The sequence below is a fragment of the Silurus meridionalis genome, chromosome 25 (genome assembly GCF_014805685.1).
Source record: "Silurus meridionalis isolate SWU-2019-XX chromosome 25, ASM1480568v1, whole genome shotgun sequence".
Classification (NCBI taxonomy): domain Eukaryota; kingdom Metazoa; phylum Chordata; class Actinopteri; order Siluriformes; family Siluridae; genus Silurus; species Silurus meridionalis.
The window spans coordinates 14,198,819-14,226,671 of record NC_060908.1 but is presented as its reverse complement, the minus strand read 5'-3'; the positions used below and the strand labels follow the sequence as shown (position 1 = coordinate 14,226,671).

The 27,853-nt window shown below is 37.7% G+C and overlaps 1 protein-coding gene across 2 annotated transcripts in view; it reads right to left on the bottom strand.

Moving 5' to 3' along the window:
* drd2b (dopamine receptor D2b) overlaps positions 1-25,856 on the bottom strand; it is a 43,062-nt gene extending 17,206 nt beyond the window's left edge. For both annotated transcript variants that reach the window (XM_046839801.1, XM_046839802.1), the window contains exon 1: positions 25,523-25,856. The gene's annotated coding sequence lies outside the window, so the exon portion shown is untranslated. The remainder of the gene's footprint in view (positions 1-25,522) is intronic.
* Positions 25,857-27,853: the final 1,997 nt, after the last annotated feature.

Genomic DNA, 27,853 nt, shown 5'->3' with positions numbered 1-27,853 from the left:
TCTTCCCTCAGACGATTATTGACGGGGAATTAACAGCAGATTCCTTCACTCGCTTCTGCTCTGTCACCTACATTTCATTATCATTAATGTATTTTGTATGTCATTGCTACAGGACAGGTTTTAGTGATGACTTTGACTGCAGGCACACTACAGGTTTTCATAAACCTGTCCCTGTTTCCCAAACCTGTTCCAGCATGAGAATGTCTGTGCCCAAAGCCAGATCCATTAAAGATTTTTTTTACATGGGTTGGCGTGGAAGACCTGCTGCTATAGAGCTCTGACCTCAACCCTAATAAACACCTTTGGGATGAATGTGAACGTTGACTGCAACTCAGGCCTCCTCACCTCTTTTAAATCAGCACCTGACTTTACTGACAATACCAACACTCATGTAGCTGAATGAATCTCCCCAAACCTCCACAAACACCCTCCAAAATGTATTGGAAAGTCTTCCCAGAAGAGTGGAGGGAATTATAACAGCGAATGGGACTAAATGTGGAATATGATGTTCATATGCAAATCTTATGTGCAGGCGCCCACAAACAAAGTGTATATTATTAAAAGTGAATTATAAACGCTTACATCTGTTACCTTACGCCCATTACAACCCAACAAATCTGATCCAGTCATGACATTGTGTGTGTGTATGTGCAGGTATGAATGAATGATTCAAATGAAATAAAAGATGAATCAAATCTCTAAGATGAGTATTTAGATGTCTTTCGATTAAAATTTACTTGTTTATTTTAATGCCACTACTTTTTATAAACGCGCTATTAATGCAGCGTGCATTTCTGTTTGACCATTTTTTAAAAAAAATATACATAAATAAATAAATATAAAAGAGGCGAAATGAAAACCTTCAACTTAAATTCTTCACTCAGTTATAAAAATAGTAATAAACTCCAGCTAAAAGAATCATTTTTAATCACATTTATTTTACTGATACACCAAGTTTCAAATCAACCACCAACATCTGCCATGATGCGCACATCCGACAATTTAAAACGTCCGGGTGGAAACATAACAAAAGTTCAGTTTGGTGTCCTGATGATTTACGTCATTTAAAACACCATAATTACTTTAAAACATTTGCAAGAATATTTTCATGCTCTATGTTGAATTTGATTTCACTAATAATAAACACACATTTGCATAAAGCATCCATATTTGTCCATGTTTATGTTGATTAGATTATAAAAAACTTGAAAAGCATTAATTTAAGTTAAATTTAGAACAGATACAAATGTGCGATTAAGTTAACTCATGAAAATAATGAGATTAATAGCGATTAAACATATCAACCCTAATAAATAACTAAATACATACATATATTTATTAATAGATATTTCAGCACACAGTACTGTTGTGTATTGTATTGTATTGCATTGTAAAATGTATTGCGTTATAAAAAAAGAACGATACGAGTCGCGTCTTGGAAGACAAAGCAACACATATCTGTCTTTTACAATGCAATACATTTTACTTTGCTTTAAATGTCAGTGAAATTGTGAGACAGCCATAATATCTGATCAATTCCTTCGAACTCTTATGCCTAATCTGTAAACCTTCCAATAGTAATGGGTCCAGACTGGGAGGTGGTAGCTCAGTGACCTGATCACAAGATTCATGATCAAATCCCATCTGCCTGTTGGGCCCTTGAGCAAGGCCCTTAGCCCTCAACCTCTCAGTGCATAACAGAGAGAATTATAAGTCACTGTGGATCAGGGTGTCTGCCAAATACCATAAATAACTGAAGTTTACAAAAAAATGATATAACTGGAAATACTGAGGAAATGAAAAGGACAAATTCGATAGGTCACGAGTGCACAATCTGTGCTCACTTTCAAACTTATTATACTTTTGTTCTCCTTAACTCACATTTACTCTCCCCATTACACTCAGTTGTGGGTAAATTGATTTAAAAAATGTAAATCAATCCCCATCACCCAGAGAACCTTTTCCCCTCGAGGACAATCTTCCTCTATTAACAGATTATCCACACAATTTAATTACTTAAAAAGGCATGACATGGAATTACCTGAAGATAATCAATAAAGTCCTTACAATCAAAACCTGGGGATAGAACACACATGCACACACACATGCACACACACACACACACACACACACACACACACACACTTAGGTGATTTTATAAGCTTTTGCAATTTTAGATGAAAAATTCTAGATTCTGGTCTGTTTTGCTCCTATTACTACAGGGAGTGTTAATTCGCTCTGTTTATGTTGCCGTTCTGTATATGCCAGATGGGAAATAAAAAAATACAACTTTACGCTGTTTGGATGCCTGTTACAGGAAAGATGCACCCACAACACATATGTATTTTACAAACGTTTCAAAATTTTCACTGCACATTTGCAGCATCACTGCACTATAACCCGCCAAAACATTATGACTTCACCTTTTTAAACACTTATTTAGCAACAGATAAAAAGGTTCAAACATTATGGATCACATCTCATTAATTCATGTAACGTTCATAATACCAACTTCTGAATATAACATTATTGCTCAGTTTCCAGCATTAATCACAGAGCTTTATTTCTCATTGTTGGAAGGAGTCTCCAAAGTTAAGTGCTTATCTACATGGGCATTATAGGGTGACCTGACTTTTTCAGCCATATACGGTTCTTTCCCAAAACTTGGAGGCCCACAATTGTTCAGGCAGTGTGGTAGCATTAAATTGTCCCTACACTTTAACCAGGGGACCCAAACCTGTTCCAGCATGACAATGTCCATGTGCAAAAAAACAGCTCCATGAAGAAATGCTTTACATGGATTGGAGTGGAAGATCTAATATAGAGCTCTGATCCTCAACCCTACTGAACACCTTTAGGATAAATGTAAACGCTGACTGCACTCCAGGCCTCCTGAACTCACCTACATCATTATCTGACTTCACTAACACACTTATAGCTGAATGGGCACAAATCTCCAGAGCTCCAAAATCTAGTTGGATCTTTCACAAACGTGTCATTTTTAAATAAATAAAAAAATTATTGACTTTGTTGGCAAGTTAAAAAAACTTTAAAATGTAAAGACTTCGAATACTTCAAATAAAAAAAAATATACATTTAAATAAAGTTAAACTATTTCATTCCTATACTTCATCAGATACCTGTTTTGTGCATCACTATTAGCTGAGTGATGTCCTAAATTTTGTAAAGACATGGGGTGCTGTATTGCAGGTCAGGTTTCATCAGTTGCTGAAGTTGAATGAATGAAGACCTGAGATACATGGTACCATAACAGATACAGGAGCATGATCATTATGATATATATTTAATACACCAACTACAGCACTGTCTAACCACTGGGACTTTCATGTTGTACAAAACATCTTAAATCTTCAGTCGCTATTTTATTCTTGTGAAATTATGGGGGGAATGAAAAACGTTTCCAGTCGTGTTTTCACAGATGCGAACAGGAGATTTGACATTTTCACCACGTGACTGTTATCACGTTCCCCTAGAGGTTAAGTGAGTGAACCACTACAGAAGAGGTCAGATTGTCAGGATTACAGGTATCTACAAATCGTACATTGATATTTATAGCCAATTGTGAAACTTAAAAGGAAATGGGCATGAGCTGAAAATGAGATCGCAGAACGAACAGATTGCTGAAGTTATTGGCAGGGTCACCTTTAGGGGGCAACTTATGCATTATATACAGAGTAGAAAATATTACACAGTCTCACAGACTACTGTTAGCTAAATTTGTTCGAGGGTATTAAGCAGAGCAAAAAGAGATTCAAATAGGGCTGAACGATTCCTGGAGTAACTTGAGTAAATCAAATACAAAAAAGCATTAAGGCAAATGATTTGCCTCGATGCTTCGTTTAGTCCATTTAACTACACACTGTTTCCCCATGGACCATTATTACTGACGCACCTCCTACTAAACTCTGGTTCGCTCTGGGGTATCATTTATAAACGTGGCGTACCTACAATCTGGGCTGGAAATGTGTGCATGCCACTTTCTACACAAAGTTCCCCTTCTCGCCTTCTGTTTTCACGTTGTGCGGAAACATGGCATAAAATAAACGTTCTCTTACCGCCAAAATGCAAAATGTATTTGCATTTTGATGTAATATGTCAATTAAGTGCACTAAATTGGCTTTCACATATATTCTTGTGTGCAATTTCAGCAATAAAAATTTAATTTTTTCTAAAAAAGAAAACAAATTACTTGTTCATTTTAAAAAACCCTTCTTATTTTCTCCTGTAAATTTTAGTATTTGTGCTTTTTCTTAAAATAATCAATAGCTGCAGCTCTATATTCAACAAAACCCTTTTTTAACCCTGAATAACTACAACCTACCGAGTGCCCAAAACCATTGTGAAAAAAAAGTGCTCGAAATCCCACTGCTGTGAAACAGAACAAACAAGCAACTTGGGCAGAAATCTGGCTGCCGAACACCACACGTTGTTCCAAAAATGTAATACCACTTTTAGCTCAATTTGGACAACTTTATATACCACAAGCTCAAATCATGGACAAAGTTTATCTTTAAACTTCAGTAATTCATGCAAACATTCAGAAAAGCATAGCACCTGTGACTAGGACTGCAGGAATTCAGGAATTGTTCTTAAGCCTGAAAAAATTTCTATTGGAATAATCCTGTCTGGAACCTAAATTGAATAAACTGAGAATTTCCAAAATAGCAGAATAGCCTATAAAAGGGAACTTAAATGATGATGATGAATGACAAGCGTAATAACGTTGCTATAATTCACTTCGCTCAAATATGCAAAAAAAAAAAAAACTACCTTATATCTGTATCACACTTTCTCACTCCTTTGCTCCTTATTACTATTTCATTTGACTGCTCTTTCCCTTAGCTCTCTCTCGCCTGATTGGGTTTGGCTCCTGCCTGCCACTCCAAAGTTAGACGTTTTTAAGCCCCAAATTTTTTTTTTTTTTTATGCATCTGCTTTGAAATGCGACGTATGTCCCTGAAATTCCTGCCAATTACAACTGAATCTTTCTCGTTTGTGAATTCCTATTACAGAATCATCAGTTCGAAGCTTCTTCTTTCGTGCCTCGATAAATGCTTTTAATGCTTCCTGCTTTTTGCATTTTGTGCCAAAATCGCCCTAGCTTTCAACAAAGCGCCCTAATCCTCAGCTCAACCTTTTGATAATTATTCCACTCACGTCCTTTGAATGTAAAACCCATTTCCGTGCTGTTTATTTACACTCACCGACTTACATATAAAGCATTTTGCTGCTTTGCTGGGAACGCAAGATCGCCTTTTAGATCTTTTTTTTTAGATTGTCAGGACAAAAAGGGATTATAACTACTGTTGGGAATAAAGAAGATCAGTTCAGTGCAGGTCAAGTAACAATTACCGACTGGTGCCATGCGAAAATGAAAGGTGCATGAGGTTTAGGCGTAATGAAGGTGTTTCCTGCCATTTTCCAATGCTCCTGGATGCTCTTTGACCTCTCTGCTTCCTGACCACCCAACCCAACCCCCTCATGAAACCAGCTTCCCTCATCTATCTTCCTTCCACGAGCATGTGTCATGTATGAGTCTTGTTCAGTCATGTGTGTGATGTTAGAAAAAAAAACTGTCAGTGTGACTGATTTCCAGTACAATAAAAAAAAAACCTGATAAACAATAATACATCATGTCAGTGCGATAAAAATAAACAAGAAGCTGACATTATAGTCATTATAAAGACTGCAAAGAAGGCAATTCCATGTATCATGTCCATTGTGTGTCCATCAGTGACATCTCAAGTCAGTAGTATTAATAGCAAGAAAACAATCATGTCACAAAAACAAATTGAAAAACATCCTAATAACTGATTGTGAGATAAAAAGGAAAAGGAATCTATGTAAATGTCAGAGAGACAAGTTCATTCAAATTCAGATTGCTATTTTTATACTTTAATGCCTTTAGACTGAAGAAAATGCTCAGACATGCACACAACTGTGCAATCAAAAAAAAAAAAAAAAAAAAAGATGGGGGCTTTAGATAGTAACTCCACCTCCTCTTTTGAATCAAAAGAATGCAGTTTTTCCATTTACCAGCTTGTTTGCTGTCACATCAACATGTTTGCTGATGTTCAAACACTTAAACCAAGCTTACAATAGACAACTGAGACACGGACGTGATGATCAGATTATAGCCGGAGGTCATAGGTCAAGCATGTGCTTTCAGAAGGCAGAGAACAAATCTGTCAATGTGGAGAAAAACTAAACAGTGCAGTGACATTTCTGCATAATATGTTAAACAATGCTTAAAGCGGTGCGTAAATTCATTTATGCTGATATTTGGCTTTTGTATGTTTCTTTATAAAAGGGCAAAAGGTAGTATTTGGTGGGAGATGAAAGACCTTCGGGCACTGGAGTAGCTCAGAGAAAAGGCATTTGTTGTCTTTGTCGTTTGTTATATTTGAATGATGCGGCTGAAAGAGAGTCGTGTGTGTTTATGAAGGCAAATGCATGAAGCATAACTCATCCACTGCTAATGTACTGAGATATTTAAATAGCCTTGGAGGTGTGAAGTCTTGAAATTGTGCCATAACTCAGACTAAAAGTATCAATTTCACATATTAATCGAGCTTCTGAAAAGCACACTCTAGTGGAGAAAGTCTAAAGAATCATATAATATGGAATGACTTTTCCAACAATCTCTTCAACTGTCAGTATTTATCATGCTGTTATTCAAACTATATTCATCTAAACATAAATATACGTGCATGTGCCAGTGTGTATCACTGCTTATCTAAAGAAAGACACTTGTTTCTTGCATGATAAATATACAGACATGCTTAAAAGGGCAGAGGTAACGTGCTTACAGTAATGGATTACACAGTCGGCAGGTTTTTGCCCGCAGTCGTGATCTCTGTAGGGAAACATGGAGGTTGCAGTAGTGTGATTCAGGGCGAGTTTGGAAAATTAAGATTGCAATTTTTATAGTTTCAGCTGAACACTTAAGTAATGGAAAGCATAAGTATCTTTGAGTAGAATTATTACATTTAAATACTCAATTAGAAGAAGACATTTTAACTGTTACCAAGCGAATGAAATCAGTATCAACAAAATTCATCGATGCATTGCAGAGGAAAGATACTTTAAATATGAAATTCAAACTGGAAATAAGTCACTGTTAATAAGTGAGTCCATGAGATTGATTGAATCACCCATTTAAATGATTCAGTTCAAACAACTCACTTACTCACTACTGCTGAGAGACGCAAAACAGTGCTGTGGCTTAGTTTTATTGGTGAATTTGAGCAAAAACAGCCAATGTGATGTCTAAAACTTGAGTCTTATAATATATATTGCTTGTTTATTGGACTGTTGTATAAAAGCAATATTTGTAATTAACTATATGAAATGATAGAAATGTGCACATTTTCCTGCCCCAAATCTTGAATTTGCGATCATTCTAAATGCATTATTAAAGACTGAACCATGCAGTAAAAAAAACCGCACTATAAATGCCCATGCACACAAATCGAATCTACTAAACATCATCAAATGATGTATGTGTTCAGTCTGCAGGTGTGCTTTGTTTGGGTTTTGTGATACTGTATACTCTAAAAGTCGACTTGCACTTTGTTAAAACAATTACAATATTATCATAGATGATATATATCGTTCACCCCTGTGTTTTCTTTCCATAAAAACACCATTTTTAAATGTCAAAAGAATATTAACCTTTTCATATCCTGTTGGGTTGAAGCTAATGGATGTGACTGTGAAATGTATTTGTCTTGAGAAGACCCAATTGCGGTGCATGTGTAGTAGCCTGTATGCTCCTGCTGAGACCTACATTTGTGGGTTGCCATGAAAATATTTTGAATCCGAATTATATTGCTTCTGCTAAAACTTTTATCTAGCTGCATGAACCTTTCACTGCGACACTGAAAGTGTTTGAATAGCAGGGGACTTTTTTCACTTTCAGTTCAAGTGAAACCAAATTCATAATTCAGATAAAAAAAAAAAAATCTCTCAGGGTCAAAATGGGAATCTCCTGCTGGTTCGGGAACAGGTAAGAGGATTCCAAATAGAAAAGGTTTTTAGGTAATAAATAACTGATTAGCGACAGTTCAACAAGATCGAGTGCAGGAAGATGTGATGTGACAGAATAACCCCTTTTTATATAAACTTTTCAGGGTTATGGAAATAAGAGCATGTGCCGTGCTCCGAATCGTGTACACGTATCCCTGACCTGCTGCTGTGGACAGATTGCACGTCGTATTTGGTGTGACCATGGTAATGAATCAGATTCTGCTAGCTACTAAAAATCCATAATAGGTATAATACTGTACACAGAGGTTCATCTCTGACTGGAGGCCAGGCCACCTGCGTCCAGACCTGATAATACAGAACCCGTGATTGGCTGTATAGCCCTGGGTGGGTGGCTCACAGGTTTGTTCTGTGACTGGAAGTTAACTGAGGGAACCTATTACTCTCTCTTCCACTTGTGCCCTTTCTTTCTCCTGCCTATACTGCTGAATTTCCCAGTTGGCCCTGGGGCTACTGGAGCTGGTGCTGCCTGGCTAAACCCCCTGCTCTGTCTGATCTCATATACTAGCCAAGCTGTTTGTGGAAAAGGACATAAACTGGAGATGAGAAGAGCTACATATGTTGACACATGGTGTGTGTCAAGAAAAGTGACCTGTAAAAAAATGACCACAGATGATTTTACAAAAGCCACAGAAACAGAAAGTGTCTTCCTGTCATGTACATCTGAAATACATACTGAAATATGGAAGGTCTTAAAAGGTTTGGTGCCTTTTCCAAACGTTTACGTTTTATTCTAGGCAACAGCAGGAACACAATGTACAAGAAGGTGCTCAAACGGTTAAATACAGTTTAAATATTAAAACACATTTCCTTTAAATAGTATCATTTGTTCTTACCTAATCAATCTGTTTTAGATCTGACTGTGGCTCATACTACATACTGAATACTCATTTTACTGCATACTCATACTGCATACATACTACATACTCATACTGCATACATACTACATACTCATACTGCTTTATATTTCAAGCTCATTCTACCACATACTCATACTGCATACATACTACATACTCATACTGCATACATGCTACATACTCATACTGCTACATATTGCATACTCATTCTACTACATACTCATACTGCATACATACTTCATACCCATACTACATACATACTACATACTCATACTGCATACATACTACATACCCATACTACATACATACTACATACTCATACTGCATACATACTTCATACTTCTACTTCTACTACATACTCATACTGCATACATACTACATACCCATACTACATACATACATACTACATACTCCTACTGCTACATATTGCATACTAATTCTACTACATGCTCATACTGCATACATACTACATACCCATACTACATACATACTACATACTCCTACTGCTACATATTGCATACTAATTCTACTACATACTTATACTGCATACATACTACATACCCATACTACATACATACTACATACTCATACTGCTACATATTGCATACTGATTCTACTACATACTCATACTACTACATACTACATACTACATACCCATACTACATACTCATACTACTACATACTACATACTACATACTCATACTGCTACATATTGCATACTGATTCTACCACATACTCATACTGCATACATACTACATACCCATACTACATACATACTACATACTCATACTGCATACATGCTACATTCTCATACTGCTACATATTGCATACTCATTCTACTACATACTCATACTGCATACATACTTCATACCCATACTACATACATACTACAAACTCATACTGCTACATACTACATACTCATACTACTACATAATACATACTCATACTACTATGTACTGCATATTCATACTACTACATACTACATACTTTTAATGCATACATACTTCATACTTCTACTTCTACTACTACATACTGCATACTGCATACTACAGAAACCTTTTTTTACTCAGCACCAAGGTTGTGAAGGCATCCAACATTCCTGGGGATGTGTAATTCCCTAATAGTTTAAACAGGTTACTTTGCTACCTCTGCTGTCATGTCCAAAACGTAATCTTACACGACCAGCTTGCAAACAAACAGAAGAAAATGCCACGGCAGACTAGAAATAAACAAAGCATCACAACATACTGTCACATTAATTAAATATTTATACTGATTCTCACAGCCACACCCTCTTTTAGCATATAATGCCAATGTGATGAATACTGAAAATGTTACAAATGTAATGACAAAGATTTTTGTTTTTTTCTCTTGTTTTTATTTTGTGGTCATTGAAACAGCTTGTGTGAACTATAAGGACTAGAAAGAAAGAGCCTCTTATTTGTCACATTACAGCACAGTAAAGTTCGTACTTCAAATATCACAGCTTGTTAGAAAACTAGGCTCAATACAGCCTTAATACGGCACCCCTGGAGCTGGGTTAAGGGCCTTTCTTAAGGGCCCAACAGTGGGATATTAGTGCTAAGAATTGAATGCGTGATCTTCCAATCAGTAACTCAGAGCCTTAAACTATGTCAGAGATGGCAAAAAAACACATTCTTCACTCAAGTAGAAGTACAGATACCCATGTTTTAAAATATTCTGGTAAAAGTTGAAGTACTGACTACACAGAAGTTTGGGTCCTAACATGTACATACAGTAAAAAGTAGCCATTACTACTACCTGTTTTAGTGTCACGCTGGTAACTGACCTCACATCAAAGAATATATTAATACAAAAGAATTTCAAATGTTGTTTTCTAATGAATGTATCCAGGCTGAACAACCACCATACAAAACACAAGCAGAAAACAGATGATGATGATCAGTTGATCAGGAATGTCTCTGTTCTCAGTCATGTTTACATCAGTGACTCCTTCTGTCTCATCCACGTTAACCCCAGACTTCTTGTTGCCTTCTAGCCTACATCTGTGGTGTGTGAGAGCCAGGAATTGATACACCAGTGGAAGGTTGAAATAGACACTCCATGACAAGAAATAGGTTGATGGGCTAAAACGGCACAATGAGAAGACATCAACTTAAGTACAGATACTTCCCACCTCTGACCCTTGTGCTAACACTTCCCCAAGCATGAGGTAAAACCTCAAAACACCCCCAAGCATGATGACTATAGACCTTAAATGATGTCCTTAAAGTGCATAAGGCTCTACTGATTTCATATTGTGCTTCGGTAAAATACCTGACATGGAACTATATGGTTAAAAAAATAAATGTACAGGATTTATTTTGAACAATATAGTTTGCATCTGGTTACTTTTAGTTTTTCCTCAATTTTCCCGGAGTAAATTCACAACCTCAAGCTTCTATATGAGCTGATATGATATGATTTATATTCATATTGCAACAATTTCGTATTCATTGTTACCAGTGACTCATGGTATGAGTGAATGTAGTAGCTTTTGATGAGTATTTGACCAGTTCATAAACTGGAATTCCTTAAATCATTTTAAAGTCGCAGGCAAATCAGCCTATTGATTTAGTCCTTGTTGATCAGTTTAGTATTGTTGCATCATGTTCATTTCTCTTTCTCTCACACACCTCTCTTTACCTCTTTCTCTTGTTTATTTATTTATATTATTGCTTCCGATAAAGATAATACAGAACACAGATTGCCAGAAGCTCCTTTAAAAACAACGTGTAAGACATTTATTTACAATTTTTAACTGGAACCTGACTCAGGGTGAGTAATATTTCACTCTGGGGCAATTTAAGGACAGTCATGCAAATAAAAGTTAAGTTCAAGCCATGTTTAATTTGTCTTGCTGCTCGTGACCTTTTCCCCTGAGTCGGCTGTAATGTGATACCACTTGACACCGAGGGATGAAGCTTTGCGGGTCGTTTCTCAGTTCGGAAAACAGATGCCAGTGGGGGGGAATTATCGACGTCGTTGTGACTTCAATCAGAGAGATTCTTCTTGGAGCTCTAACAGTGACTCAAATGATTAATAATAAAGCGTGTGTTGAGTTTCACACTCGGGTCATGTATTAGCTCGCATGCAAACCGTACACGCCGCCTCCTACGGCATGATCCGTTTTTGTAAATCACCCGCATGCAATTCATCATATTCATGCAAACGACTACTGTTTATAAATGTCAGAGATTCCTTTTACCGAATCATATCAGGCTTCTTATAAGGTTTCATATTCCAAGCAACAATGTGAATTTGCATGCATTAGTTAATTAATGATTAAGGGGTTTCGTGTGGATGTGTGATGAAACACTGTATCTTGTGCCCCATATCAGAGCTACCAGCATCTCGGTGGAGTCACGGAGCTCAGCAGCAGGGGATCACTCTCAGCAGCTGAGTGGAGTCTGGATCAATATCAATCTCTAAACTCGAACAATAAACACAAGCTCTGTGTGAGTAGTTTATCCAGCTTCTGCACTGCATAAAGCCGAGAGGGATCGCTTGTCCCTTTTAGAAACGAGGTAGCAGATACTACGGTGATATTCTCATTGCACCGATGTGTCAAGAGTCGAGGTGCAGCACTGTTCAGTGCTCGTCTGTGTTGCATAACCAATAACACATTATGATCATGTGATCAGGGTTTCACCCAGCAAAGACAGCAGAAATGTATGGCTACTCTAATGCTATTTTGTTAAAGGTATTAGTTCAGGGGTATTCCAGTAATTTCTGCAAACTACCTTAGTTCCAGATATGCAGCTAACATGATTAAATTGCAACAACAGTTTAATATTAAGGATAATTTCAAGAGTGGAAACTTTCCATGGGAATTAACCTGGAATTAAAGAAAAGAAAGTGGGAATTAAAAAATTACAGGTAACAGGAAACTTAAATGTAGTTAGAAAACAAAAAATCTTGCACGATAATTTTGGTTAAAACAAGCAGATTGAATGCAATTTCAGTTGAATATCTACTCAGCACATGCACACTGCACACTTACTGCAGGGGTATTAAAGCCATACCCCCTACATGCACTGTGTATTCCTCCATAAAATAACAAATCATTTCATAAATCCTGCACACAAAATATGTCAAATAAATGGTGAGTAGTCACATAAATTACATAAATATAAGATATAAATATATTTATATTTAAAACATAAACTGTGTGCTGTGTGTAAGCTATTGTGCAACAAAATTACACTAAGGATTAAATCAGTCAAAAACGTCATTTTATAAAACATGATTTGGTTTGCACGTAAGCTTATGAACAAATAAAATATTTATTTGTTCGTATATGATACAGCTTATATACATTTCCACAAATTTCTAATTAATTCCCATAAATTCCTGGAAAAGTTTATTCCAAAAATATAACTGAAATTCCCCAGATAAAGTTCCCATGAAAATTTTCCTGAAAATTTGTTCTCCTATAGCAAGTTTTCTCGAGCGCTTTATTCAATCTACTACAAAACCTCTTATGAGACCCTCTGATGTCCAAGTGTTCATTAAGACTCATTAAAGTATTAAGTGTAATCATATCCTGTACAATGTTTATTGTTTTTAACATCTAGGATAAGCTTGATATTGTTTTCGTGTATGCTTAATTTTTACATGACTGACACAAGAAGATATTATTTCCTAATTTAGACAAAACCGTTTATAATTGGGTGTCCTCTGAATATCTATTATATAGTGAAGCACTGTGTTGTAGAACAGCACAAACACATCCAGCCTTCACGGTTTATCTAAGGTAGATTAAGTTACAAGTTTTTAAGCCTTTCTGAAAAAAAAAAGTGTGGCTTTCCGCATTAGCAAGCTGGAGAGATTGGAAAATTCTGGAAGGTGCTAAACCACACGGAGGGAAGGACCATAAGAGACATCGGCCTGCTTTATAAACATGATGGCAACTTCTATCCGCAAGTAAATAGAAAGCTTTGGAAAGATTAAAGCACCCATATTTCTTTGTGTCTGAATTGGCAAGGTTTGAAGGGATGGGGGTGGTGGGGGGATGCAAGTTTTTTAGGGTGGCACAAACATCTATAACAGACAAGAGTAACCTTTAAAAATGTTTAGACCCTTCAGAGCAGTCATTTAAAGCTCGGGTGAAGATAATACTTAAGAAAACTGAGAATTAATCTGGGCTCTTGGCATGACAGAAAATAAAGAGGGATTCATGTCCCTCTCCCTCAATCAGAACGACTCAACAGCCCTCAGCACCATGGACAGCAGCCATCACGCCTCACGCGCTGTCGGAGGAGACGAGTAAACAAGAGGTACAGTCAACATGTAACAAGAAAACAAGAAATGCGATGGCAGGAGGAGGCGGATCGTCAACTGCAGCTGTGGAGAACAAGGACTGATTAACAAGAAGTGAAGATGGTGTTCTGAAGTCATCTTACAGCACGTCCAATTTCTAAGTGCTCTTTCTGGGTTTTTTTTTTGTTTTTTTCTAAATAGAAAGCTATTCAGGACTGAGAAGCACAACCCTAGAAAAGGTTCAAACGTTTTTTTTTTTTTCCTCGTCCTCAAATTTTACCTCTGTGTGGCATTTACATCAAGTGCAAATTGGATTTTTAAACCTTTCAAGCATTTTTACTTTGAATGCATTTTGCCACCTCACAGCTCTTGGGTGTTCGGTTTAATCCTGAACTAAGGTTACTGTCTCTGTATAGTTTTATCGTTTTCCTAGTGTCTTCTTAAGTTTCTTCCTACTTTACGAGAACTTACCGGTAGGCAGACTGTTGCCTCCAAATTGTCTGAGGTGTGTGATTGTTGTCATGTTTAGTATAATTAAAGATGGTGTATAATTATATAGCTTTCTCAGCGTTGACATTTCCATCTACTCTTTATTTAGAGAGCAGTCCACAACACTTTTTTTGAATAACCCCCTCCCTTTAGACTCCATATGAAAACCTACAGTTAAAAATACACTACACTGAACACCTAAAAGTACACAACAATACTGACCAGTACATTTTGTGGAAGCAAAGCTGTTATAACTTTTCCCCATTTGTAAGTAAAGCATGGGTCTGTGTTTGTTGTACACAGTCTGTTTTTTTTTAAATACAGAAATAATCAGACTCCTATGTGTTATGGTCATTGGACTAACTGTCTCATAGTGTTCTCAGAGTTAGCTCATCCTGGAAACCTTCATTAGACCTGGTGACCTTGAGAAAATGGCTTTCTGTTGCTAAACATCCTCATGCCAGACAGAATTTTACCAAAATAATTACACTGACACACACACTCCACTCAGGCAATGCATTTTAAATCGCTGATACAGAAAAACAGCTGGACATTGTTCGGAAACTGGTACAAACCCCTGTCATGGCTGTAGGGCTGAATCTCGTGAAACTGTGAAACTGCTAACATTCAGCCTTAAATAGACAGTTTGATTTATAGCAGGAATAAACCCGTGTTGACCCTGGGAAAACATTTTAAGAAAATAAAGAAAATAATCGAGATCTTTTAGCTGACTCAGGTGACACTTAGACAGACTGGGTTATATAAACAATGAGAATTGTAAACACCCATAATGCATTTGGTTTGGGCTGCAGGACTCCTGTGTGAGATTATCCAAACAACTTACTTGCACTTAAACTAGGAATCTGATGTACTGTATAGGTGATAATGTATCATTGAATAAATAAATAAACACGAATTAAATGCTATAGAAATAATACATTACAAAGAAACTGTTTATATTTATATACATATAGAACATTCTTACATTTACACTTGATGGATATCCTAAACCCATTACTTTCTTTGATGATAATAGCAGGGCAATGGTCAGCTTTTCTCTTTAGACTCAGATAATTGTGAACTTCATTTGAAGAGTTTTAACGGTGATGTGTAATGTCGTTTCTATGGCAATAGACCTCAGGTGAGTGGGAGGAGCTGCCATGGAACACAGAGGTCTTACTTTGTTCTTTGTAGTGTCTAGACACATTTTTTAAACAAAGGAAATTGCTAGTATGCAATTTGATGCAATTTTACAGACTCTAGTATTAAGGTGAAGATATTAAAACTTATTCTACGACGATTCTTCCAGCCTGAATGTGATTCCAGTCAATGTAACAGTATAAGTGTGACATGACCTACATGGAGAATCCAGACAAGAACCGGAAAGTAGAAACATTAGTTACATATGACAGGTATTAAACAGTTTACCAGTGTTATAAACAGAATGTTTTCAGTGGATACAATCACAGACATGAAATGACAGATATGGGAATCGATGAATAATTAAATAAAAACCAAACGCTGCATTTTAATATGTTTTTCATGGTAAGGTAATATATGCATGAAATTGCCCTGCAGCTTTTCCAATTTCCCTGCATTTCAACAGGGCAACTATCCAGAACTGAAACTGTTACAGGCAGTTAAATCAGCTTTTAAACCTTTCGCACGCAGTGTATGGCAAAAATATTGAGAACTGAAAGTTTTACAGGAAAACTTTTCAGTCCAAGAATGTTCTGAACTAACAGACTTTGATCTGCAGGACCATTTGCAGATTCACATGTTTCCCAGCCCCTGCTACTGTCTTTAATTATATAGAAATGGAGTTTTGGTATAACAGGCATCAGAATTGATTAGCTCTTAAGGTGTGTTCATGGTGTAACGTATATAGCCAGAATCACTGACTATGACACATAATAAATAATATAAATAGTAAAATGTGTGTATACATACAGTAAAATGCAGGCTAAAAAAAATTACTTAACAAACTGAAAAGTAAATGAACAGAAGAAAAATCCAACTTTAAAACAATATTTGGTGGAACTCTATTTACCTGCAAAACAGCATCAATACTTCTTGGTACAGTTGCACACAGTTTTTGAAGGAACTCGGCTGGTCGTTCCAAACATCTTGGAGCACTAAGCACAGATATTCCTTGTTTTTCTCAATGCTGAAGATTGTTCTTCATAACATTCAAACTTCATATAAAATTGATGATTTGTGGTACCTGCTTGGTATTATTGGTTAATCAAACACCTGATTCTGACCCTACAAAATCCCTGACTTTGTGCAAATGTAAGAATTGAAAGCCAAAGTGTGGCCACACCAAATATTAATTTGAGCTGGATTTTCTCTTCTGTTTATTTAATTAAAATTTTTTTTATGATAAAAAAATTAATTATAACACTTTTGTTTTTGAAAGCTGCGACATTACATTTACAGTACAGAATGTCTTTGGATTGAATTAGCATAAATTTTCCTCTTCACTTGAACTAGGAGGCCAAAACCTGTTCCAGCATGACAATGTTCCTGTGCACAAAACAGTTTATTATAACAGTAATTAGGTACTAAAGATGCAGAATGTGATGTTTAAAAATCACATACGAATCCTATGGTCAGGTGTACACAAGCTATTGTCTACTGAGTGTGTCTTGTTTTGTTCAAACCGCATGTTTCAGGTGTTGCGCAATAATTACATTTATCTGCATTTGCACCACCTTCCCAGCTTCCTTAATGACAATAGTTGTTTTGATATCTCAATCTTTCTATACCATTGATCATTTCTATTCCATCTTATTCACAGAGACTTGAATAGACAGCAATCTATATAACCTAATAATAAAAGTGAAAACGTGTTGTTACATAAGCCTTAAAAACATATGGTTGTGTTCTCAGAGGAGATGTTTATTTAACAGTGATGGTAGGAGTTTCCAGTATCAGCGATTTTTCACACTGGGGAAGTCTGTTTCATTTGTTTTTTTGTCTTCAAAAAAGAGAAGAGAAGAACAGTAAGAAGTCCTAGTGAGGGAATGACTGTATATTGCAGCTGTAATGCATGTAATTACAGGAAGTAACTAGTTTTATCAGATGTTCCACGTTGCTTAACATAACTATAAAGAGATCAAAAGTATTTACATACTGTGCACGTTAACGCAGAAACCACTTCTGGTTGCTGTGTGTTAATTACAGAGCTTGTGCTACGTAATGTACTGAACTTCTTTTTCAACCCAAACGCAGCTCAGACCATGTGGCATTTTTGAGCTTCATTGACTGCATTACACGGTGTTCAACTTCTGTACATTCCAGCAATCTTCCACTGTTTGCCAGCCATTAGGGATATCGTGAAGCAGATGCTTTTTGGAGAGAAGCATTGGAGGAGGACTCTAACAAGCCTCCGATGAGCTCATTAGGGCTGTGTGCCAGCACCGTATCCTAACAACCGATGGTGTTCCTGGCCCGCCTCTGCCTCTGCCTGCTTCTGACATGGTGTGAACCAGCTGTGTGAACCAATCCCACGTAGACTTCCCATGGCACAAAAATACACAGTGGCCTCTGTCAGGTGTGTGCTGAAGCACCCTGGCCAATTCTGTACTGGACTTATTTCTGCTCTGATCAAATCTTGTCTCTGAACTGAGCTAATACTCTACATTGATAGTGTGGTAGCCATAAAACCCAATATCACACAAAAGGTAGGCTTGTGAGGTAACTGCATACTATAGACAAATGTATTGGGACACCTGACTTGTCCAGCCATATGTGGTTCTTCCACAAACTGTTACCACAAAGAGTGAGGAACACAACTGTATAGGATTTCTCTGCGTGTGGTTGCAATACATTTTCTCTTAACTTGAAGTAAGATTTTTAAACCTGTTCCAACATGACAATGCACCCATGTATAAAAGCAGATCCATGAAGATATGCTTTATATGGAGTACCCTGGATGTGCACACATCTCTACAAGCACACTATACAATTTAGTGGAGCATCTTCCTGGAAGAGTGGAGTTTATCCAAACAGCAAAAGAAGACTACATGTGGAAATGGATGTTTAAAAAGCACACGCTTGCGATCGGGTGTCCACAGACTTTTGCACATTTAGTGTATTTTACTGACATTCTATTAAACAGCACTGCTCTAGTCACCCGTATGGTTAAGCAGCAAACAAAATATATACTTATTGAAAATATCACAGTATAGAAAAAATCATGGTATAACATGATGTCCGTTCAGTTTTTTCATTTATATCGACATAACTTGATATTTATATTGACATTTAAATTCAAGCACCAAAACTGACGATAAATAAATAACGACATTTCCATTACTGTAATTGATCCAAATCTGCTCCATTTTTTCTCTCAAGAAATTGAAAAAAAGGTATTTTTCATAAAACATAAAGCGTATTGCATTTCTTTCCTGGAAAAAAAAAACTTACCAGGAATTTATGGGAATTTAAAGTAATTAATCCGAAATTTTGGGAAATTTATATGAACTGTATTATATATAAACAAATGTAAGAATTGAATTGGAATTTGATTTAATTGTTAGTATAATAGCACAAGGAAGTAATAAACATAAATTTATGTAATATTTATGCAATTTATGTGAATACTTGCCAAGATGGCCATTTTTTGATGTGCAGTATACAAGAAATTATGTGTTGTGTTATGGAGGAATGCAGTGCATGTAGGGGGAGTGGCTTTAGTGGTCTGCAGTAAGTGCGCTGTGTGCATTTAATTAATGAATGTGTAGGATAGAAACTGAAATTGCATTAAATATGGTTTAAACCAAGATGATCCTTCATTTTTATTTTAAATACAGTACATTTAAGTTCCCTATTATCGGCTAAAACCTGCAATTTTCTAAATTCCCAGTTAATTCCCATTAATTCCCGGTTAATTCCCATTAATTCCCGTTAATTCCAATGGAAAGCTTCCAGTCTTTAAAAATCTCAGAACTTTTAAACCCTATTCCAAATGGACAAGTGAGACTTCTTCCTAACAAGTCGATTTTCATATAGGCAATCACTTTTTGTCTTACAGGACTTGAATGAGCTGTTACTATGGAACCAATATCATGTTAAAATGAGTGCATTAAAATATAAAAGTGTGATCTGAAATCCAGCCAGCCATCTATATTTTAGCTACTAGCTAGTGTATGTAAAACACTACGCTTCTTTGACGATCGCTTGACATTCAATGGCTTTATAGTTGTACGCCGCTGTTCGTGCGCCATGCTGCCACTGAAATGCACACAAGGATGCTTTTAATTGCGTGGTCAGAAAGGGGAGAGGCATGATTATTCATAAAGAGATGAAAATAGCTGAATTAATGAGCAGCTTCAAACAAAAGCTTCGCAAGACCAACATTGTTCTTCATCACAGCTGTGTTTTTTGAAAGGTCACCAAACAAAAGTGATTACAGCATGAAGAATAAGCAGCAGGCCAGAAACCTCGGCCGCACACATTCTGCACTGTAATTAAACACTAGCCCAAACCAAGTCGTAACCCTGTTACACGATATACTATAAAAAACAAATCAACACCACACAATCGTTCGTACACAAAAAGCTGTGCTCGTACAGCCACGGGAACGGGTAAACTCTAACCCCTTGGCCGAGTCTCAAATAAACCGGACGATGTCTGAATTGTTCTCCAGTAGAGCGAGAGGTTGGTAACGCATTCGTGTTTGATAGACGCTATTTACTCACGCATATGATTATAATCAGAAATTATTCGTGGCCCGAAGCCATACGATTACTGCAGCAGCTGTAAGAGCGATCCTCCCAGGGAGGGATGAGGGATTCTAAACAACAGCAGAGATAAAAATCGCACTGGGTTGCACGCAACACAAGCCGCCCTGTTCTGTGTAGGCTGGCCGAAGTACTGGTCAACTACTGTGCTACAGGGAGCAACCGGAGGGCATGTGGTGTGAAATTCAATTCAGATTAGCACACAAAAAGTGCTTCACTGTGTAGTCCAACATAAGCAAGTTTTCAGCAGGCGTGAAAAGTCAACGTTTGAAGAAATCACAAAAATCAGGACTGACTACACAGAGCCGGGACTCAATATATAACTAGACCTTTATAGAAATATTTAGTATACATTTTTTTTGTGACCCATCAAGGGTTTGTATTTTTTTTTGTGATGTGTTTGTCCAAATGTCCAGAGCACATGGCATTTCTTAAGCGCAACACGTCTACTGTATGTTCTAGCTCTGGTTCAGTTTGTGCCTTTCAGCTCAAATTGGCATCCCCAAAATCAATGCTGCAACCAAAAATACCCGGTTTGCTTTACCCGCATTTGGGTCGAATTCACAGTAAAATCGCTTCGAAGTTCACTCAGAAGCAGGTTTTTATTTTTAAGCAGAACCTAAATATGATATTCTCAGCTGCCTGTGTCATCACACAAACAAATAAATGTCATAGTGTGTTCAGGTACTGATGAGCTTTTCAACAGAGCGGCAATTAAAATTAACCCTCTGCCAACAGATAACGTATCATAACAAATAAAACTCAATAGAAACACCATGTAGAGTAATTGTTTTCCAGGTAATAAGTCACTGACCTGCTCACACCAGTGTATCTACTCCCATCGGTCATTTCAGGCTGTGATCTTTAAAATGGCATTCCGTTACGTCCCGGCAGACAGACGGTCTCTCCTTTTGTTGGCGCAAATATTAAATATTGCTGTCATCACTCTCCATTTGGTGCGAAAGTGTGAAACGCTTGGCTGGAGGGTGAGGCGGAAATATGGTCATCATTGCCATTCCTGCTACACCTGTCAAAAGCTGATGGACCTGCTATCATCAGAGGAAAATCATCGGTCACGGAGGGAAATTGGATGTGAGCCGCAGGATGACAGAAATCGAAAAAGGTCGAGTAAGTGCGACTGGTTCTCGAAAAGCTCCAACATTTAGGTTTTGTGCTTGTGTGTGTTTTAGCGTATTGAGCTCGAACCGTTCTGTTCACCTTAGTTCAATCTGACACAAGGAATCCGGGTCACAGTGGACAGTAATCTGTCTTCAGTCTCTTCTTAATATAAATTCATAAAAAGTGCATGTAGATTCAAACTGTGGATGCATGTGCACTCCATCTCCAACTCACCCCAAATACAGCCATCTTTAAAAGCAAAGACATGGTGAGGTTAAGATGAAGAGAGGAGGGGTGGAGGAGGGGATGCAAAAGAATTAGAGAGGGAGAAAGACGAAGCACAAGAGACAGAGAGAGCAACAGGAATGGAGAAAGTGGGAGAGAGATTCAGTGAGAGATGAAAATTCTAAGTGAGGGAAAGAAACACAGGAAAAAGATATAAAGTGAGAGAAAAAGATAGGGGGCAGGAATGTAGGAACAAGTCCATTCCGTGGTGTGATAAAAGAAACCTCCTACACAGTCACACAAAATACACACACACACACACACACACACACACACACACACACACACACACACACACACACACACGCACATGGGGACTACACATAGGAAATACACTCAGTTACCATTTCAGAGTGTACACCTATTGTAGAGTATCTGCCTACCACAACATTAAGTGTTTGTAACCCATCTGTTTATGCATCAACTGTCAACCATTCCTGTTTTTTACTGAAGAGAACTATAGCACCTCTACACTACCTTCACACTTTAGCACCTCCACACTATAACACCTCCACACAACCTTCACACTACAGCACCTCCACACTACAGCACCTCTACACTACCTTCACACTTCAGCACCTCCACACTATAACACCTACACACAACCTTCACACTACAGCACCTCCACACTATAACACCTACACACAACCTTCACACTACAGCACCTCCACACTACAGCATCTCCACATTACCTTCACACTACAGCACCTCCACACTATAACACCTACACACAACCTTCACACTACAGCACCTCCACACTACAGCATCTCCACATTACCTTCACACTACAGCACCTACACACTATAACACCTGCACACAACCTTCACACTACAGCACCTCCACACCACAGCACCTCCACAATATAGCACCTCCACACTACAGCACCTCCACACTACCTTTACACTGCAGCACCTCCACACTATAGCAACTCCACACTGCCTACATACTACAGCACCTTCACACTACCTTTACACTACAGCACCTCAATACTACAGCACTTCCACACTATCTTTACACCACAGCACCTCCACACTACAGCACCTGAAGACCACAGCACCTTCACATTACAGCACCTTCACACCACACGCCTCCACACTTCCTTCACACTATAGCCCCTCCACACCACAGCACCTCCACACAAAAGCACCTCCAAACCACTGCCCCACCACACCACCGCCCCTTCACACTACAGCACCTCCACACCACAGTACCACCACACCACTCCAACTCCACTACTTTCACCCCACAGCACCCCCACAGCACTGCCACACCACAGCATCTCCACAGCACTTCTACCCCACAGCATCTCTACACTACCTCCACCCCACAGCATCTCTACACTACCTCCACCCCACAGCATCTCTCCACTACCTCCACAGCACTGCCACCCCACAGCACACACCACACTTCTAATTCACAATATCACAGAACCAATGCACCACAGCACCATGGCACCCCGACATCCCTGCACCTCTGCTGAACATAGAGTTTTTGGCCAGTGGATCTTTCTCAGCAGGGCTGTGACACTGACACAGTGGTGTCCTGTTAGTGGGTGTTAAGGTGGCACTATGGGTGTCATGGCCATCAACTATAGTGTGGGTTTTAAACACCTGAGTGTCATTGCCATCAGCCAGAAATATCCAGCAGAGCTGCATAATGTGGACAGGAAGTGATGATGGTGATGATGAAGGGCCAGAGGATGATAAACACAAAAAATGAGCTGTAGTGCACACTGACAAGGCAACATTATTATTATTATATTATATATTATATTCATTTCAGTACAGTACATTTTCTTTTGTTGTTATGTATGCTAAACACTCGATCATACGTTCCTTAAAAACAGCAGTGTCAGAAGAGATAAGAGAAACTGAGTGATACACCAAGGAGAGACGGAGTTACGGCTGCATAATATACTGTAGACAAACAAAATAATATCGATGTTGCTCTGTAATGCTGATATGATACTGATATTTCCCATATTATTACACCACAATGTTTATTTTTATAACTCCTGAATATCACGTCTGGCGTCAGAGTGCAGCACTCAGGCCTGCCAATAAACCTACCTCAGAGAACGGGAAAGCAGTTTTGTTAGAACCTGGCAAAAAATGCGTGAAAAGTGTGAAAAGGAAAACTTTTGGATTCAATTGTTTCGATAAATCACGACAACAACATCGTCCACTGTTTATCTACAGCAACAACCATAAAATGCAACGAACACAAAAAATCATTGTGTGAAGCAGGCTTTGAAGAAAAACATCTGTAAGGAGCATTCCATGTTGCAACTAAGCACAATCAATAACTCATAAATAATAAATACATAAATTATTAAGTAAATCACTTGTAGATGTTTAAACATTTTGGATTCAGTCATGCAAAGCACCACAGTCACCTACAGCACAGAGCCTGCAGGGAAATATTTATTTTGACCTATTCCTCATTGCTTTAGTGTTTACAAACAACCTTTATACAACTTATATACAACCCTTAAAGCAACTGAAAATAAATAGAATATAATATAAAAATAATACACTTAGATTACAAATTACAATACAATAAAGAGTATTTTTCATCACAACAAAACAAAAAAATAATACTACATATTTTTTTGTTTATTAAATTATATTGTTTTATATATATATATATATATATATATATATATATATATATATATATATATATATATATATATATATATAAAATCGCATGTGATTATATTACAATACAATGTAATAAACATAAAATAATGAACCTTGGGGAAAAAAAATATATATATATATATATATATATATATATATATATATATATATATATATATATAAATTTATATATGAATTTATGTAATAATGTATTAAAATAAAATAATTAACTTTAAAATGGAAGGAATATTGCAGAAAAAAATGTAAAAATAATTGTATCTTGAAGGTAAATGTAAATATAAAATTTATATCAGAAAATATAAAATAAATATGTTCATAGTATGATTTGTGATATATTTTTATCATAGATATTTCTTTCACATAAAATATGAAATTAAACCCTGTATGAGAAACTCACCCAGCTCGAGCTCCAGCATGCTCAGGCTCATGTCTCTCTCTGAATCTCTCTCTCTCTTTGTCTCTTTCTATCAGTCTCTCTGTATCCTTCTCTCTCTCTCTCTCTCTCTCTCTCTCTCTCTCTCTCTCTCTCTCTCTCTCTCTCTCTCTTTCTGCCAATCTCTGTATCCCTGTCTCTCTCTGTATCCCTCTTTCTGTCTTTCTCTCTCTCTTTCTATCAGTCTCTATATCCCTTTGTCTGTCTCTCTGGGTCTCTCACTTTGTCTCTTTCTATCTGTCTCACTGCCCCTCGCTCACTCTGACTTTCTCTCTTTCTATCTGTCTCACTATATCCCAGTCTGTCTCTGTCTCTTTCTGAATCTGTCTCTCACTTTGTCTCTTTCTATCAGTCTCTCTCTGTGTATCCCTCTTTCTGTCATTCTCTCTCTCTCTATCTGTCTCTCTATATCCCTTTGTATCCCTCTGTCTGTTTATCTCTTTTTTTAGGCTCTCTTTTTTTTCTGTCTCTCTCCCTCTTTCCATCTTTCTCTGGCTCTCGTACTATACTGTATACCTGTATATAGTATAATTACATTACACATAATTACACAAACATTTTTCAGTTTTAATTCTTTACCTTCAGGCCATAGGAGTGGAGGACTGTTTCCTTCCTGTCCCGACAGTCCTGTCCTTTAAATCCGGAGCTTCTTAACGTCCAGGGTCCGTAATTCCCCCCGTGTCGTGCTGCCCATTATCATGATTCTCCCGGGCGGTAATGAGTGTGTCCTGCAGCACAGGAACATTAGAAATAAAGCCGGTAAAACATTGGTCCTGTCCCGGACACAGAGTAGTAGCGGGAGACTGAACTCCGCCTGAGCGGTTCTCAACTTCTCACTGACTGACTGACTGAGGGGAAAAAAACTACTCGTGGCGCGAAAGGAACCGCCGCCGCACGCGCCTCGATCCGCGCGCTCAAATACTGAAGCGGCGCTCGCGCAACTGAAAAGGGGCGGGGCTTGGAGCACAACCCTCTTCACAGTGCACTGGCAGATGAACTGGACCCCAATACCCCCAGTTATTCATATAATAAAAATAAAATCTTAGAAACAAGTCGAAAGTTTCTAAATATTCACATGGCTATCGTATGGACTCTGCAATATTCAATCAAAATGAGATTTATTCTAATTTCCAACTCAAATTAGTTTCACAAAGCTAGGAAAAACCTACCTATGGGTAGACAAGGGGTCCTTAGACAAGGGGTGCCAATACTTAGAGAACAATTTCAACTTGATGAAATTAACGATAATATTTTTATAACCGACAAAGTCTTTAAGTGGTGTTTCAGGGGTTAAAGCTCTGGGTTACTGATTATAAGGTTGGGGGTTGAAGACCCAGCACTCTCAAGCTCTCACAGTTGGGCCTTTAAACAAGGTCCTTGACCCCATCTACTCCAGGGGCAGGGTACCATGACTTACCATGCACTCTAACCCCAGTTTCTGAAGATGGGATATGTGAAAATCCCAATTTCCCACTTTTTGTGTATACCATCATGGTGGCTTTCCAGCTTTTCCAGCATACTGACCTGATGACAGCAAAACGAATGCATCCCGCGGGGGCTGCTAAGCGAAAAGCTAAACAAGCATGCAAAGAAAGCACAGCTCCTGATGCAGCTATGTGAGCTGTCATCATGTAGGAGTGTGTTTACAAGTACACAAATGTAGCTTTGAATCTGAGCTTTTTATTTATTCTGAAAGGTGGAGGGAAGGAGGTTGGGGGCTCCCCAATATAAATATAAAATATATAAATTACAGGGCCTCCAAATGTCTTAAACTGGCCCTGATTCGACCCTGTACCAAAATGTCATTTTAAATTTACGTAACAGTTACTGTGTTAATGGGATTTAGACCTTTTCTGAATCTAAACCAAGTGATTCACCAGTGCTTTAAACCTTTAGTCTGTCCAGTTTCCTAAACACCTCATCTGTACACTCAGCTCCATTTCTAAAATTTAATGTCCATGCTAATACTAACACTTTTGGTGCCACCCAGATGAGGATGGGTTCCTTTCTGAGTCTGGAACCTCTTAGGTTTCCTTCTAATTCCATTTCAAAGAGTTCCATTGGTCACCAATGGTTGCTCATTGGCACCTTATAGGCACTAATGTATAAATTAAAATTTTATAACCTATTTTTATCCATAAAGCTGCTTTGGGACAATGTTAATTGTTAAAAGCGCTATACAAATAATATTGAATGGAAATTAGTTACATACAGACATCCACAACATCATGCATCTTATTGGTAACTAGCCATGTGTGACTTTAGCTAACAATTTCTCAAAGGACATTACAAAAGCACCAACAGCAAGAACCAACAAAACAAACAAATCTCAAAAACCTTGCAAACAATTCAGTATAAATATAGTGAATATGATTCCATGTTGCTAGATGGGAGGGATAAAAGTGGTACATGTGTGAAAGCATTGGCCCATTGCTAATTTGCTATCTGTGTGGGAGACGAAAGTATTCTTTCTGAATCTGAAATGAACCTCTTTCAACAAGGAGCTTTCTGTCCTACAGAAAACAAAACAAAAACTAGGAACACCATCACTCTTTACTCTCAATAATGTGAATGGGTCATTCTTTGTGTGCTGCACCATTTGGACCTGAAGTAAAAAAGAAATGTAAAAACGTTGCAATGTCATCATTGTTGCCACAAATCTGCAGCCTATTCTGGAAACACTGGACGCGAAGCTGTAATACACCTTGAATGTGACACAAGGTCATCACTGGGCACCCAGACAATTACACAGACTGTTCACAATGTATACTGCGCAGATGATACAATGTTTTTCGTCAGGGATGAAGAGTTTTACATTTGAGTCGGACGTCTATCTTGGACGACCTTAGTTTCTGGCTCTAGCTAAGGGCTTCTAGGAATAAATGAAACACTTCTATGTATTGTTGCCAG